The 14,060-nt window shown below is 46.0% G+C and overlaps 1 protein-coding gene across 1 annotated transcript in view; it reads right to left on the reverse strand.

Moving 5' to 3' along the window:
* Positions 1 to 3,163, reverse strand: part of LOC132577963 (uncharacterized) — a 33,946-nt gene extending 30,783 nt beyond the window's left edge. The window contains exons 1-2 of the mRNA XM_060247754.1: positions 2,961 to 3,163; positions 20 to 178 (exon numbers count right to left, since the gene is read on the reverse strand). The gene's annotated coding sequence lies outside the window, so the exon portion shown is untranslated. The remainder of the gene's footprint in view (positions 1 to 19; positions 179 to 2,960) is intronic.
* Positions 3,164 to 14,060: the final 10,897 nt, after the last annotated feature.

The raw sequence follows: 14,060 nt of genomic DNA on the forward strand, positions 1-14,060 counted from the left end.
ACCTATGCAAAGCATTTACCTGGGATCAGATGAAAACCATGATTTTGATTGCATTTCTGGGTGATTCTCAAACCACTCAAATTCTGGTGATGAACAGTGATTATCTTTTCTGAGAAGCAACATGAGGCAGCTCGTTCTCTTCAGATGTTGCTGTGGAACTGACCACTGGTACCTTTAACTGGATGAGTGCACACTTGTTACAGGGGGAGGAAATGGACTAATTCCTGCAGACACTTCAGCTAGTCCCATACAGATCACTGGAATTATAACATTGGTAGCAAAACTGATTGCAAGCAGCTTCTGGCATGGCCCACATTTCACTCCTTTGCAAAATCTAACAGTTCCTGCAAAAGTCTGTTTATGGTCTTCCCTCTTTTAAGGATAATGTGTGTTTATATGTACTGTATATAAGTACCAGTACCTTTATTACATACTATACAAAAAAAAACTTCATAGGAGAATTTTAAAAGTTTTATAAGAGCATTTTAAAAGTTCTCCAACACAAGAAGGTATGTGGCTTGACACAGCCACAGGCCAACAGATAGACATTGATTTTGGTGTTGCAGGAGATCTTGGATAGCAGCCATAGAAGTAAAAATTTTCTCCCTCTTTTAACGTTCTTGTATTAAGGCCACGAAAGGGTGAATGTTTATCCACATATCTGTACACATAGTCTTTTAAAAGGCTAAGAAAACAACAGCCACAAGCTGCATTTAAGCATTTCCCCAACTATCCAAGAACCTTCTCCTTCTTTGATGAGGGATGGGGAGGATAACACACACAGAGACATGCATTTGCTAAAGCCATGCAAGGGAAGATGAAAAGTTGCTCATGGCTCAGAACTAAAGCAATGCTTTGTTAACTCAGAGCAACAGAAGGGAAGACCAAATAAATGTGATGTTCCTGAGACACTCAGTAAGCCTTAGGCTGCATCTCCTAACAAAGGGGTCTTTTGTCTTCATGACAATCCTTCTGCAGTGAATGAAAAAGACAGCAATCTCATTCATGATAGACTCTGCCCATCACATATACAGCTGGTCACAAAGATGATGAGGACAGAGAACAAGAATGGGATAAGAGGAAGTGGTGATCATTGTTCCAAAGATGGAGTTATGCTGATATCTCTTCTGATGAAGACAAGGAAAGACATGAACTTGAAACTGCCCATGTATGGATTTAAGGCAGTGGTCCCCAACCTTTTTGGCCCCAGGGACCGGCTCCAGGGCCAGCCCGCCTACCGCAGCCCAGAGCAGGCAGGGTGCGGGGACCCAATTCAGCCTCCCTCCCCCCCCCCCCTCCCCGTGGCGCCTCCTCTCTCCTGTTTTCCTCCCCCATTTTCCTCCTCTCCCCTTCTCCCCACCGTGCAGCCTCGGCACCTCTTAAAGATGCACTTGACGCCTACTTTGTTTTACTGCTTCAGACCAACACGGCTGACCACCTGGATCTATCCTCCCCCCCCCCCGTTTTCTTCCCTCGCGCCCCCCCCCCTGTGCAGCCTCGTCACCTCTCCCCCATTTTAAGGCTGGGGAAGGGGTGGTGAAGTCCTCCCAGGCCACCCCCCCCCTGCCAAACAGCTGCAGGGGAAAAACCGCCACAGCCAGTCGCAGCCAAGGGCACATTGCGCCCCAGGCAGGCACCCCCCCCCCCCCAAGGCGCTTCAAACCTCCCCCAGCCCACAGTGCTCACTCCCTCCTTCCCTTTCTGTCCGGTTCCATCGCCTCCCCCCACCCACCCCCCACCCCAATCACAGCGCGCCACCACCGCTAGGGACAGGAAGGAAAGGGAAAAGGGTGACAGAGGAGGAGGCAGGCACGCTGCAGCTGCAGAGCCCAGGTGCAGGGGGGCGGGAGGGAAAGGGACGGAAAGGGAAAGGAAAGGAAGGGCGGCTGGCGGCCGGCAGTAGTGGCGAGCGACGCTGCCCTTGCCTCCTTCCCACTTGAGGAGGAGGCAAGGCCAGCGTCGCTCGAAGTTGCTGCAGCGGCTTTCTTGGCTGATCAGCTGGTAGGTGGGAGTGGGGAAGAGGCGGGGCGGGGCGGCTGTGTGGGGGGCGAAAGAGGGAGAAGGAAACGGGGAGGAGGAGGTGCTGCGGGAGGGCGGGGCGGTGAGGCTGCGCGGCCCATGGAAAACAGGCCACGGCCCACTACCGGTCCCCAGCCCGGGGGTCGGGAACCCCTGCTTTAAGGCCACGGCTCTTCACAAATACATACACAGCTCAAAGTACAACTGCGCAATGATTTGAGATGACCCTTTCCCAGCTTCTATACTTTGTCAACCAAGACCAAAAAGCATTCTGAGCTTCCACTGTGCAAATTGTGAAAGTAGTACTTTTCATAGTACTCCAGTACCACTATTAAACCTAAGCTGGTATCTTGATATCGGCTCATTTCCATCACAAAGGGAGCAAAAATAAGCAGAGCACCTAGAATCTGCTCACTTCCTTCCATGAAGGCAGTAAAGATAAGGAGAGCATTGCAGAATCGTCTCCACTCTATGAATATGGGAATCTCAGTTGCCATATTTTCACAACAATCCATGTAACAATGACTACTGGGTTTTAACCTAAACATTTTGACATTCTTTCAGTATTAGGAGCTATGAACATCAACCCAATGTAGCAGCTCACAATCTCAAGCAGAAAACATTTTCAGTCCTCCTGCTCAAGACTCTGTAACTCGAGAAGCCAGGAAGTAAACCTAAGGCCTATATGTGAACATTGGGTGGCCTAATGTGAGATACAGAATACAGACTCCATGTCTGCACTAGTTGCTAATATATTATGCTCTATTAAAAGCTTATATCTGCTTCTACATCTTCAGGCCCAAGAAAAGGGAATCAGTGTGGTGCAGTGGTTAAGAGCAGCAGACTCTAAACGGGAGAACCAAGTTTGAGTCCCCACTCTTCCCCCTAAAGCCTGCTGGGTGACCTTGGTGTAGTCACAGAACCCTCCCAGCCCCACCTACCTCACAAGGTGACTGTTGTAGGAAGATGAAAGGATTATAAACTGAATAGGGTAGAGAAAAGCAGGGTATAAACACCCACTCATTTTCTTGTTCTTCTATTTTGCAAACTGCATCTGTCCTAGAACTATTCTGTGTATTCAGCAACTTTAACAATAAAATTTCCCAAGCCTGTTCAGCAACAGAGAATGCTTGCAAGAATATGTGAAAACCTGAAGTAGGCTGAAAATCAAGGACCCCACCCTCTGGCCCTAGAACAGCTTGCTCCACTCCATCAGGAGCCTGGGGGGAACACGGAAGGCACCATTGACACAAGAGCATTATAACACTTCCAGGGGAGTAACATTGTGCCTTTATATGACTCACCAAGAGCAGTGTGGTGAAACTATAGAGATTTCAGTGAGAGAAGCATGAAGTCACTTCCACTTTTCCCTAGGAGTGATGTAACATTGTTGCACCAATGACAATTTTGTAGGTTTTTTTCTCCCCCCAGTTGACGGAGTGGTGGTGGGCAGCAGAGGCTGCCAGTGGAAGGTCTTCCATCGTAGCAACCCTACTCCAGAAGAAAACATGTGACGTGCTTGAACCTCTCCCTGTAGTCAGTCTGTCTTCCTTCCCCCTCCACCCAGCACTTCAAGAAATAAGGAGAAACAACACTGGAATCGATAGAGACAGATTAAGCCAATGAGCCTGGCAAAAGGGCAGCAAAATTTCAACAGGGGACATCTGATAATGAGGAAAAACCTGAGCACACTTGCATTTTGAAGAGGACAAAAGAGGCGAAGAGCTGAAAAAGGCCAGTGACACCTTGATGTTGTCAGTTTTACAAAGATGGAGCACACAAGGGGCCAGGGCAGAGTTCCATTTTCCATCATCAATGGAAATCTCATGCTTGAGCAGTCTGGACAGCAGCCCCAAATACTTCATCATCATGTACAGGATTATGAAGTATTTGGGGCTGCTGTGAAAATGTGGGATTAGTGCAGGATGCAAAACCCTTTAAAAATTATTTTGTTTAAAGGATCTTTGCCCGGGACTCTCCATCCGTTCACTGCTGGATATGAAACCCATGAGCCCACAGCCCTGCCCTGTGGACTGATCAGCACGAGGGGTCACAGGTTTAGTTTTATACCTGACACTACCAGTAAACTATGAGCCTATTTCAGCAGCAGGCGGGAGTTGATGTCACAGAGCAGAATCTATGACATCAGTTTGAAGTTGGCACCATAAGGCTGGCTTTGTTCTTTTGCATGGACACTGTGCCTCTGGTACTGTACGGGACAGGTACAAAGGTTTATGATGGGAAACTGAGATGCTAGTGAAATTGAAGACTGCCATTTCACAATCCCTTGAGCTTAAATGCCCTATGGTAAGAATTATTATTATTTGATTATAGTTATGTCCTGCTGTTCATTCAGAAGACTCAGAGCTGCTTATATGGGGCTCTGATTAAAGTAGTCCCCCAGGCAGGTGCCTGTTTAGCACTAACTGTATATTATGTACCTTCAGATGGCATATTATTTCTTTTTTAATCTTGGGGAAAGGCGGGGTGCTTAAATAACATTCTGCCTTTCATCCAACTCGGGTGTTATTTCCAAGTGAGCTCAAAGCCTTGATTTCAAGCTGACAAAAGGGTGAAGATTTTAAATGGTCACAAAGGGCACGAGGCCAGCTTCCTCCCACCTTTGAAAGCTGCATGAGAGATGATTATACCAGTTCTGGTTCTGTTGTCAACACTGCCATCCCCTCCAGTGTTTTAAGAAGGCTGCCTACCCTTCTCATTTTTAAAACACTGAATTGTTGTTTATTCTTTTATACAGCCTTCACTTTCTAAAAAACAGAAACATTTTAAAAGGTACTGCGAGGGATGGAAGGGAAGTTAGGTTAACGACACACAAGCACCAGCCGACAGGCACTCTCCACAGACTGATCGTCTAATTCAAATGCCATCACATTGAAAACTTGAGCAACCTTTTCAGGGACTCACCTTGGAAGAGAAGTATGTTTACATAGCAGAAAAACCACCTCCACTATTTTCAAAGTGGCACATTTGTATGCATCATAATGTGTAGGGGCTTACTTTTCACAGTGCTGTATTGGTGCATCATTGTTGCTTTATTATTATTTAGGCCAGGGATGTCAAACGTTCAGCCCATGGGCCAAACCAGCCCACCCAGGGCTTTAATCAGACCCGTGGGGGCTCTTTTCTTCCCCTCCCCCCTTCTGCCCTCAGCCTTTGAAGCTCCAAGGCTGCCAAAATTCCGAGCTCCTCCTTCCTTGTCTTTGCAGAGGCTAAAGCAGAAAGCAAAGCTGCAAAGAAAATGAGTGGGTTTTCCACTCCTGAGCACATAGACCTGAATGGAAAATCCACTCCACGGTTTCCTTGCCACTTTCTCTGTGCTGCAATGTGCTTCAATGGAGTGGAGCTCAGTTTAACTTCCCAGCATTCCTATGGCCAGCTGAAGTTTCCTGGAGTTGTGTCTTTGCACAGAAAGGGTTGATGCTCTGAGCCAGCTTTGTCTCTGCTGAATGGATATGAGAACTGGTGCCTAGTGAGTACTATAACTTGGGACCCACAGCCAAAGGGGGATATCACACTGGACAGCCATTGCCAATCTGAGTAGACCTCGGGGCAGGGGGGTGGGGAGAAGAAGCTTGCTATGCTCTGCCGTTTTGTGTTTTCCCAGGCTGAGAGCATTTTATATTTTTAGTTTCTGCTGTGATCCTTGTATTTTTTCTTAATTTTTTTATTTTAAAAATTGCATTGCAAAATCCTACTATTCCCCCACCTTTCCATTTTAAACAAAATACTGCAAGTGTTTTAAGCATATTTGTATTTTAAGTTAAAAATAATACCTTTGTGTTTGTCTGTGTCCTTTATAAAGTTTATATCTCTGCTACTTGGCATTACATTTTATGACATGCATGGTTTGGCCCCACAAAGTCCCATTTATGTCAGATCCAGCCCTCCTAACAAATTAGTTCAACACCCCTGCTTTAGGCACATTATTCCACAGTAAAAGATTAAAAAAAAAACACAGGCCTAAGCCTTTATTGGCCAATTTAAGTTGAGTGAAACTCCCTTGCTAGGTTAATAGAGCTGCTAACTCCAGGCTAGGAAAAATTCCTGGATATTTGGGGATGGAATCTGTGGAGGGTAGGGCTTGGGAGGCAAGGGACCTCTCTAGGATATAATCCCATAGAGTCCATTCTTCAAAGCAGCCATCTTCTCCAGGGAACTGACATCTGTTGCCTGGAGATCATTTGTAATTCCTGAAGATCATCAGCCTCCACCTGAAGGTTTGCAACCCTAATCATCAAGAGCTGAACAAACTTTCAGTTTTCACTGTCTGTTTGGAATGGAAAAAATGGAGTGGTTGTGAACCATCTGGCAAGCCTCAGTGAATAGGGTGAAGTGCTGCTGTTCGCATAGTAAGTTGCAGGTTGTACAAACATGGGTAAAAACAGTACTACAGTAAACCAACCTTCCTTCCTTCCTTCCTTCCTTCCTTCCTTCCTTCCTTCCTTCCTTCCTTCCTTCCTTCCTTCCTTCCTTCCTTCCTTCCTTCCTTCCTTCTTTCTTTCTTTCTTTCTTTCTTTCTTCCTTTCTTCCTTTCTTCCTTTCTTCCTTTCTTCCTTCCTTTCTTTCTTTCTTTCTTTCTTTCTTTCTTTCTTTCTTTCTTTCTTCCTTCCTTCCTTCCTTCCTTCCTTCCTTCCTTCCTTCCTTCCTTCCTTCCTTCCTTCCTTCCTTCCTTCCTTCCTTCCTTCCTTCCTTCCTTCCTTCCTTCCTTCCTTCCTTCCTCATCAGAGTTCTGCTCAAGGTAGCTTACAATTAAAATGTATCGCAATATAAAAATGGCAAACCGTTTAAACAAGCCATCAAAAGAAGCCCAGGGACATAAACAGCCTCTGTACCTCAGAACATAAACAAACCATTAAAAAAAGCCAGAAGGATAAAACCCATAATTACAAATCTGGTTAAAAGATACATTTTGACTTGGTACCTAATACCAGTAAAGTAGGTTCCAGGTAAGCCTGAAGAGTGAGGATGTTCCAAAGGGGAGGTACTATTGCAGAAACAGTCCTGTCTGTAGTTGCTACCCACTTCATCTCTGAAGGCGGGGGCCCAGAGAGGGGCAATGCTTGAGACACAGAGCATAACCCGAGGACTAGATAGTACAAGAAGAGAAGGCCCTTCAGGTAGGGTTGACTGGTCCAGCTCAGGAAATATCTGGAGATTTTGGGGATAGAGCAAGGTTGTGAGAAGCACGATTGAACTTTGGAGTTCTGGCCATCATATTTAAAGAGCTCCTGTGCTCTTTTTAAATTCCTTCCCCTCATTGAAAATAATGGATGGGAGCACCTTCTTTTGGGGCTCATAGAATTGGAACCCCTGGTTCAATCTTTTTGAGACTCGGGGTTGTTGTTTTTAGATAAGGCATCAGATGCTATGCTGAAAATTTGGTGCATCTACCTAAAAAAATACCCCCCCCCAAGAGCCACAGATACTCGCAGATCGATTCATTCTTCTGTGGAGACTAGTCTCCATCGGGTATAATAGAATGCCCAGTGGCCATCCACCCCATCCCCCACTTTCTGATAACTCTGGAGCAGGGGGAGGGCCTCCAAACCAGGTGGTCCCCTGCCCCCAACTGGGGACTGGCAACCCTATCTTCAAGTACCCTGGCCCCAAGCCGTTAGGGTCTTTAAAGGTAAGAACCAGCACTTTTGAGCCATGCCTGGAAACAGATTGTTCAGAACACGGATGATTCAATCCCTGTAACTAACTTCTGTAATCAATGTTTTGTGTTGTAAAAGGGACATCTGCTTGATTGACCATTCTGAAGAATTTCCAGTTATATGATAGAACTATAAAAATATAAGAGAAGCCATGTTGGATCAGGCCAATGGCCCATCCAGTCCAACACTCTGTATCACACAGTGGCCAATACACAAACACACACACACAGAGAGTGGCTAATAGCCACTGATGGACCTCTGCTCCATATTTTTATCCAATCCCCTCTTGAAACTGGCTATGCTTGTAGCCACCGCCACCTCCTGTGGCAGTGAATTCCACATGTTAATCACCCTTTGGGTGAAGAAGTACTTCCTTTTATCCGTTTTAACCTGACTGCTCAGCAATTTCATCGAATGCCCACGAGTTCTTGTATTGTGAGAAAGGGAGAAAAGGACTTCTTTCTCTATTTCTCCATCCCGTGTATAATCTAGTAAACCTCTATCATGTCACCCCGCAGTCGACGTTTGTCCAAGCTAAAGAGCCCCAAGTGTTTTAACCTTTCTTCATAGGAAAAGTATTCCAAACCTTTAATCATTCCAGTTGCCCCTTTCTGCACTTTTTCCAATACTATAATATCCTTTTTGAGGTGCGGTGATCAGAATTGCACACAGTACTCCAAATGAGACCGCACCATCGATTTATACAGGGGCATTATGATACTGGCTTATTTGTTTCCAGTTCCCTTCCTAAAAATTCCCAGCATGGCGTTGGGCTTTTTTTATTGCAATTGCACACTGTCTTGACATTTTCAGTGAGTTATCTACCACGACCCCAAGATCTCTCTCTTGATCAGTCTCTGTCAGTTCACAGCCCATCAACTTATATTTGTAGCTGGGACTTTTGGCCCCAATGTGCATTACGTTGCACTTGGCCACATTGAACCTCATCTGCCACATTGACGCCCACTCACCCAGCCTCAACAGATCCCGTTGGAGTGCCTCACAATCCTCTCTGGTTCTCACCACCTTGAACAATTTAGTGTCATCTGCAAACTTGGCCACTTCATTGCTTACTCCCAACTCCAGATCATTAATGAACAAGTTAAAGAGCATGGGACCCAGTACTGAGCCCTGCGGCACGCCACTGCTTACCGTCTTCCACTACAAAGACTGCCCATTTATACTCACTCTCTGCTTCCTATTAATTAGCCAGTTTTTGATCCACAAGAGGATCTGTCCTTTTACTCCATGACTCTCGAGCTTACTAAGGAGCCTTTGATGAGGAACTTTATCAAAAGCTTTCTGGAAGTCAAGGTAAACGACATCTATTGGGTCCCCTTTGTCCACATGCTTGTTCACCCCCTCAAAGAACTGTAACAGGTTAGTGAGGCAAGATCTTCCCTTACAGAACCCATGCTGAGTCTTCCTCAATAACTTGTGTTCATCAGTGTGCCTACACATTCTGTCCTTGATAATGGTTTCTACCAACTTTCCCAGTATTGAAGTCAGACTGACTGGTCTGTAATTTCCCGGATCTCTTCTGGAACCCTGTTTAAAGATGGGGGTGATATTTGCTACCTTCCAGTCCTCAGGAACGGAAGCAGATTTCAATGAAAGATTACATATTTTTGTCAGGAAATCCACAAGTTCAACTTTGCGTTCTTTCAGAACTCTTGGATGTATGCCATCCGGACCTGTTGACTTATTAGTTTTTAATTCGTCAATCAGTTGTAGGACCTCCTCTCTTGTCACCTCAATCTGACTCAGGTCTTTCAACACCCCTTCCAAAATTAGTGGTTCTGGGGCGGGCAAACACTTTTCATCTTCCACAGTGAAGACGGAGGCAAAAAATGCATTCAGCTTCTCAGCCATTTCCCTATCCTCCTTCAGTAATCCTTTGACCTCTTGGTCATCCAAGGGCCTCACTGCCTCCCTGGCTGGTTTCCTGCTTCTAATATAGTTGAAGAAATTTTTATTGTTGGTCTTTATGTTTTTTGCAATATGCTCCTCATAGTCCCTTTTTGCCTGCCTGATCACAGTCTTGCATTTGATTTGCCACAGCCTGCGCTCCCTTTTATTAATCTCACTTGGACTAGCTTTCCACTGCTTCAAGGAGTCCTTCTTACCTTTTACAGCTTCCATTACTTTGTTTGTTAACCATGCAGGCCTTCTCTTATACCTGTTTGTGCCTTTCCTAACTTGTGGTTTATATTTTATCTGAGCTTCTAGGATTGTAGTTTTAAATAGCCTCCAAGCTTCCCCAAGGGTTTTCACTGTATTTACCTTTCAGTTTCCTCTTCACATGCCTCCTCATCTCAGAGAATTTATCCGTTTTAAAGTTAAACGTGGTTGTGCTGGTCTTTTGGGGCAACTCCCTATTTATACAAATGGTGAAATCAATAATGTTATGGTCACTGCTCCCAGAGTCCCAAGCGCTGCGATCACTTTTACATCTCTCACCAAGTCTTGGGCATTACTTAGGACCAAATCCAGGATCGCCCCACCCCTGGTAAGTTCTGTCACCATCTGCTTGATAGCACAGTAATTGAGAGCATCTAGAAACCCAATCTCTTTCTCTCAACCTGAACACATATTAACCCAATCAATCTGCGGGTAGTTAAAATCACCTATTACAACACAGTTTTTACGTTTAGCTGCTATCTTTAATCCTTTCATCATATTATAACCATCCTCTATCTTTTGATTTGGTGGGTGATAACAAACTCCCATAGTTAAATTTCCTTTTGGGCCCTCTATTTTGACCCAAAGCATTTCTAGAAGGGAATCTAATTCTTTGACCTCAGTCTTACTGCACTGTATACACTCTCTGACATACATAGCCACCCCACCTCCAACCCTTCCCTCCCTATCCTTCCGATATAACTTATATCCAGGAATCACCGTGTCCCACTGATTCTCCTCATTCCACCAATTTTCTGAAATTCCCACAATGTCTGTTTTCCCCCAACACTATACATTCCAACTCCCCAATTATACTTCGAACACTTCTAGCATTTGTATACAAACATCTATAATTTCCCAGGCAAGTTAGGCCTGCAACCTTCCTCCTGTTGCCTTGAGACTTTAGCAGGCAGCCCATACTGTTTGTCACCATCTCAGTGCACAACTCTGATCCATTACCCAGTAGAAAAGTAACAGCTAACCCTTCATCTCTTTGAGATGAGTCCTCCTGAACCAGAGACATTTCATCTCCTGTCGGCTTTCCCCCAAGATTTAGTTTAAAAACTGCTCTGCCACCTTTTTGATTTTAAGCGCCAGCAGCTTGGTTCCATCTGGGGACAAGTGGAGACCATCTCTTTTGTACAGCTCCCGCTTGTTCCAGAAAGCATCCCAGTGCCTAACAAACTTAAACCCTTCCTCCTTACACCATCGTCTCATCCACACATTGAGACTTCTAATTTGTGCCTATCTCTCCAGCCCTCCACGTGGAACAGGTAGCGCTTCTGAGAAGTGTACCTTGGAGGTCCTGGCTTTAAGTCTCCTGCCTAGCAGCCTAAATATTTCCTCCAGGACCTCACGACTGCATTTCCCCACATCGTTGGTGGCAACACGCACCACGACCACTGGCTCCTCCCCAGCACTGTCTATCAGCCTATCTACAATACAAGTAACGTCCGCTATCTTCGCACCAGGCAGGCAAGTCACCATATGGTCAGTATCGGTTTTGCCACTTAGCTGTTTACTTGCCTAAGGATCGAATCACCAACTACCAAGACCCCCCCCCCTCCCTGCCCGGGGATGGTTCCTTGGTGCGAAAGGATACCCACTCACCAACTGAAGACGAGGTCCCTACTGAGGGCGCATTCCCCTTATCCTCAGCCCGGTGCCCTGTTCCCTCTCGACCCTCATGCTCCCTGGCAGCAACGGGGCTGCCACGTTCCGAGTGGGGGTCATCTAATATGTCTCCGAGAGTCTTCTCCGAGTGCCGAACTGACTGTCTCTGCTTCTCTAGGTCAGTCACCTCGGCCTCAAGGGTACGAACTCGTTCCCTGAGGACCAGGAGCTCCTTGCATCGAGCACCCCCCCAAAACTTCTGTCCTGTGGGCAGATAGTCATACATGTGACACTCAGTGCAAAACACTGGAAAGCTCCCACCCCCCTGCAGGCATTCTACCTTCATGATAGCTTTTTTCAAAAATATGCAGTCCTCTTTTAAATCCTGTTTGTTTATATGGCTCTCCTTCTGGAGGGTCTACTTACCTTATTGGGAACACAAGGAAATGCGGATCTGGGTTCCTGGTCCTTAAACAGCCCCCAGGCTGTCACAGGCCAAGAGCCCTTTAGCTGGCAAGGCTCAACTTAATAATGCAAAGAGGGTGGGGAACACAGCCACTCCTAATCAATCAGCAACAATCACCTTCAGCCCACTCAAACCAAACAAACAGCAGTTCCCCAGCAACCACAAACTCAGAATTTTCAGCGTTCCTACAGTCACACACACTCAGAAATTCTCAGCAATTTCCCCAGCTGCTTAGAAAGCCAAACCTCACCCTTGTAGCACTACTTCTCTGCTCTCTCTTAGAGTTCTCTGAAATCATAAAAATGAATTTTCATTTAAAACCCAACAAGTGTTGCTCTGTGGTAGAGAATCTCGTTTGCATGCAGAAGGCCACAGGTTTTATGCCCAGCAGCATCTCTAGCTGAAAGGATTCAGGTGGCAGGTTGCATGAACGACCTCTGCCTGAGAACTCAGACAGTTGCTACCAGACTTGACAATATTAAAAAGATCCATGGTGTAATTAGTGTAAGGTAGGATTATGTGTGTTCACATTTTTATATAATGTTAGAGTACACTTACATAGCCAGAAAAGTTTTCCTTCAAATGCCCTCAATTTTGTGATAGGACAATCCTGAAAATGCTTCATCTGCTCCAGATAACCAAACAGAGCCAACTTCAGTGTCCGATGATTTTACCGAGCCACCCTGTACCTCAAATGATGTGTCAGACAGTCTAGACATCATGGATGAAGAGGTGCACATGACGACAAAGCCACAGGCAGCAGTAGACAACCTGGACCCTGGCCCTGCCACTGCAGAGGGTGAGATGGACGGCTGGGTTCATACAGAACAGCCAAGAAATGAACAGGCTCATGAGCTGGCAACCCAACTGGAGAAGATGCGCCTTGACACGGAGCTCACCATGCAACGCTATAGATACGAAGACAAGGAGAAACAGCGGGAACATGAGGATAAAATGGAAGAGTTGCGCCAGCAGACTCCAGGAACTCCAGTAAGTGGTGGAGTCTACAGAAACCAGAGTTTGGGGAGGAGAGAGGCCTTAGCTGAATATAATGTCATAGAGTTCACCCTCCAAAGCAGTTATTTTTCTAGAGGGGGGAGAGAAATCTGTTATCTGGAGTTCAATTCTGGAAGCTTACTGGTTGATTTCAGACCACTCACAGACTTGCAGCCAGGGCTGTTGTTGTAGAAAAAGCTCATCAGGAACTAATTTGCATATTAGGCCACACCCCTTGACACCAAGCCAACCAGAACTGCATTCCTGTGTGTTCCTGCTCAAAAAGAGCCCTGCTTGCAAAAAAAAAAAACAACAACCTACCTCACAGGGTTGTTGCGCAGATCAAAAGGGGGAGAGGACAATTATGTGAGCTGCTTTGGTCCCAACTGTGGAGAAAGATTTACTTTTCCTAGGTAGAGGCTGCCTTTACTCATGGTAGAGGCTGCAGGGAGGGGGGAGGAGATGGAAAACTGAAATCAGATAAAGGTAGGTTGATGGTTGACTGGGAAGGAGATAGGGTTGCCAACTGCAGGTTGGGAAATTCCTGGAGATTTGAGGAGTGGAGCCGAGAGAGGGTGAAGTTTGAGGAGGGGTGGGGCCTCAGACAGGTACAATGCCACAGACTCCACCTTCCAAACCATTTCCTCCTGGGGAACCATTGTTGCCAATCTCCAGGTGAGGACTGGAGATCACTCAGAATTACAACTGCTCTCCAAATGGCAGATATCAGTTCCCCTGGAGAAGATGGTGGACTCTGAGTCATTATACCCTGCTGAGGTCACTTCCCTCTGGCTTTGGTCTGTGGAGAAAGACTACTTTTCCTAGATAGAGGCTGCAGAAAGGGGGAAGGAGATGGAAAGCCAAAGTCAGGTCACTTTCCCTACAGAAAATGGCTGCCTTGAAGTGCATACTCTATGGTATATCATAACACAAACATGCAAGGCCAATAAAGACAGATCACACCACAAGCACACACTGATGCTAAAAGCTGCAAGGCCAAATACAACAGCAAAAGACAGCAACAATGGACTGCAGACAAAAAGAATGCTGAGCTTCAGTGTCTGCATGATTGTTGTCATGCTACAATGCCACAGCAAATTGATGCT

This window comes from Heteronotia binoei, chromosome 1 (genome assembly GCF_032191835.1).
Source record: "Heteronotia binoei isolate CCM8104 ecotype False Entrance Well chromosome 1, APGP_CSIRO_Hbin_v1, whole genome shotgun sequence".
Lineage (NCBI taxonomy): Eukaryota > Metazoa > Chordata > Lepidosauria > Squamata > Gekkonidae > Heteronotia > Heteronotia binoei.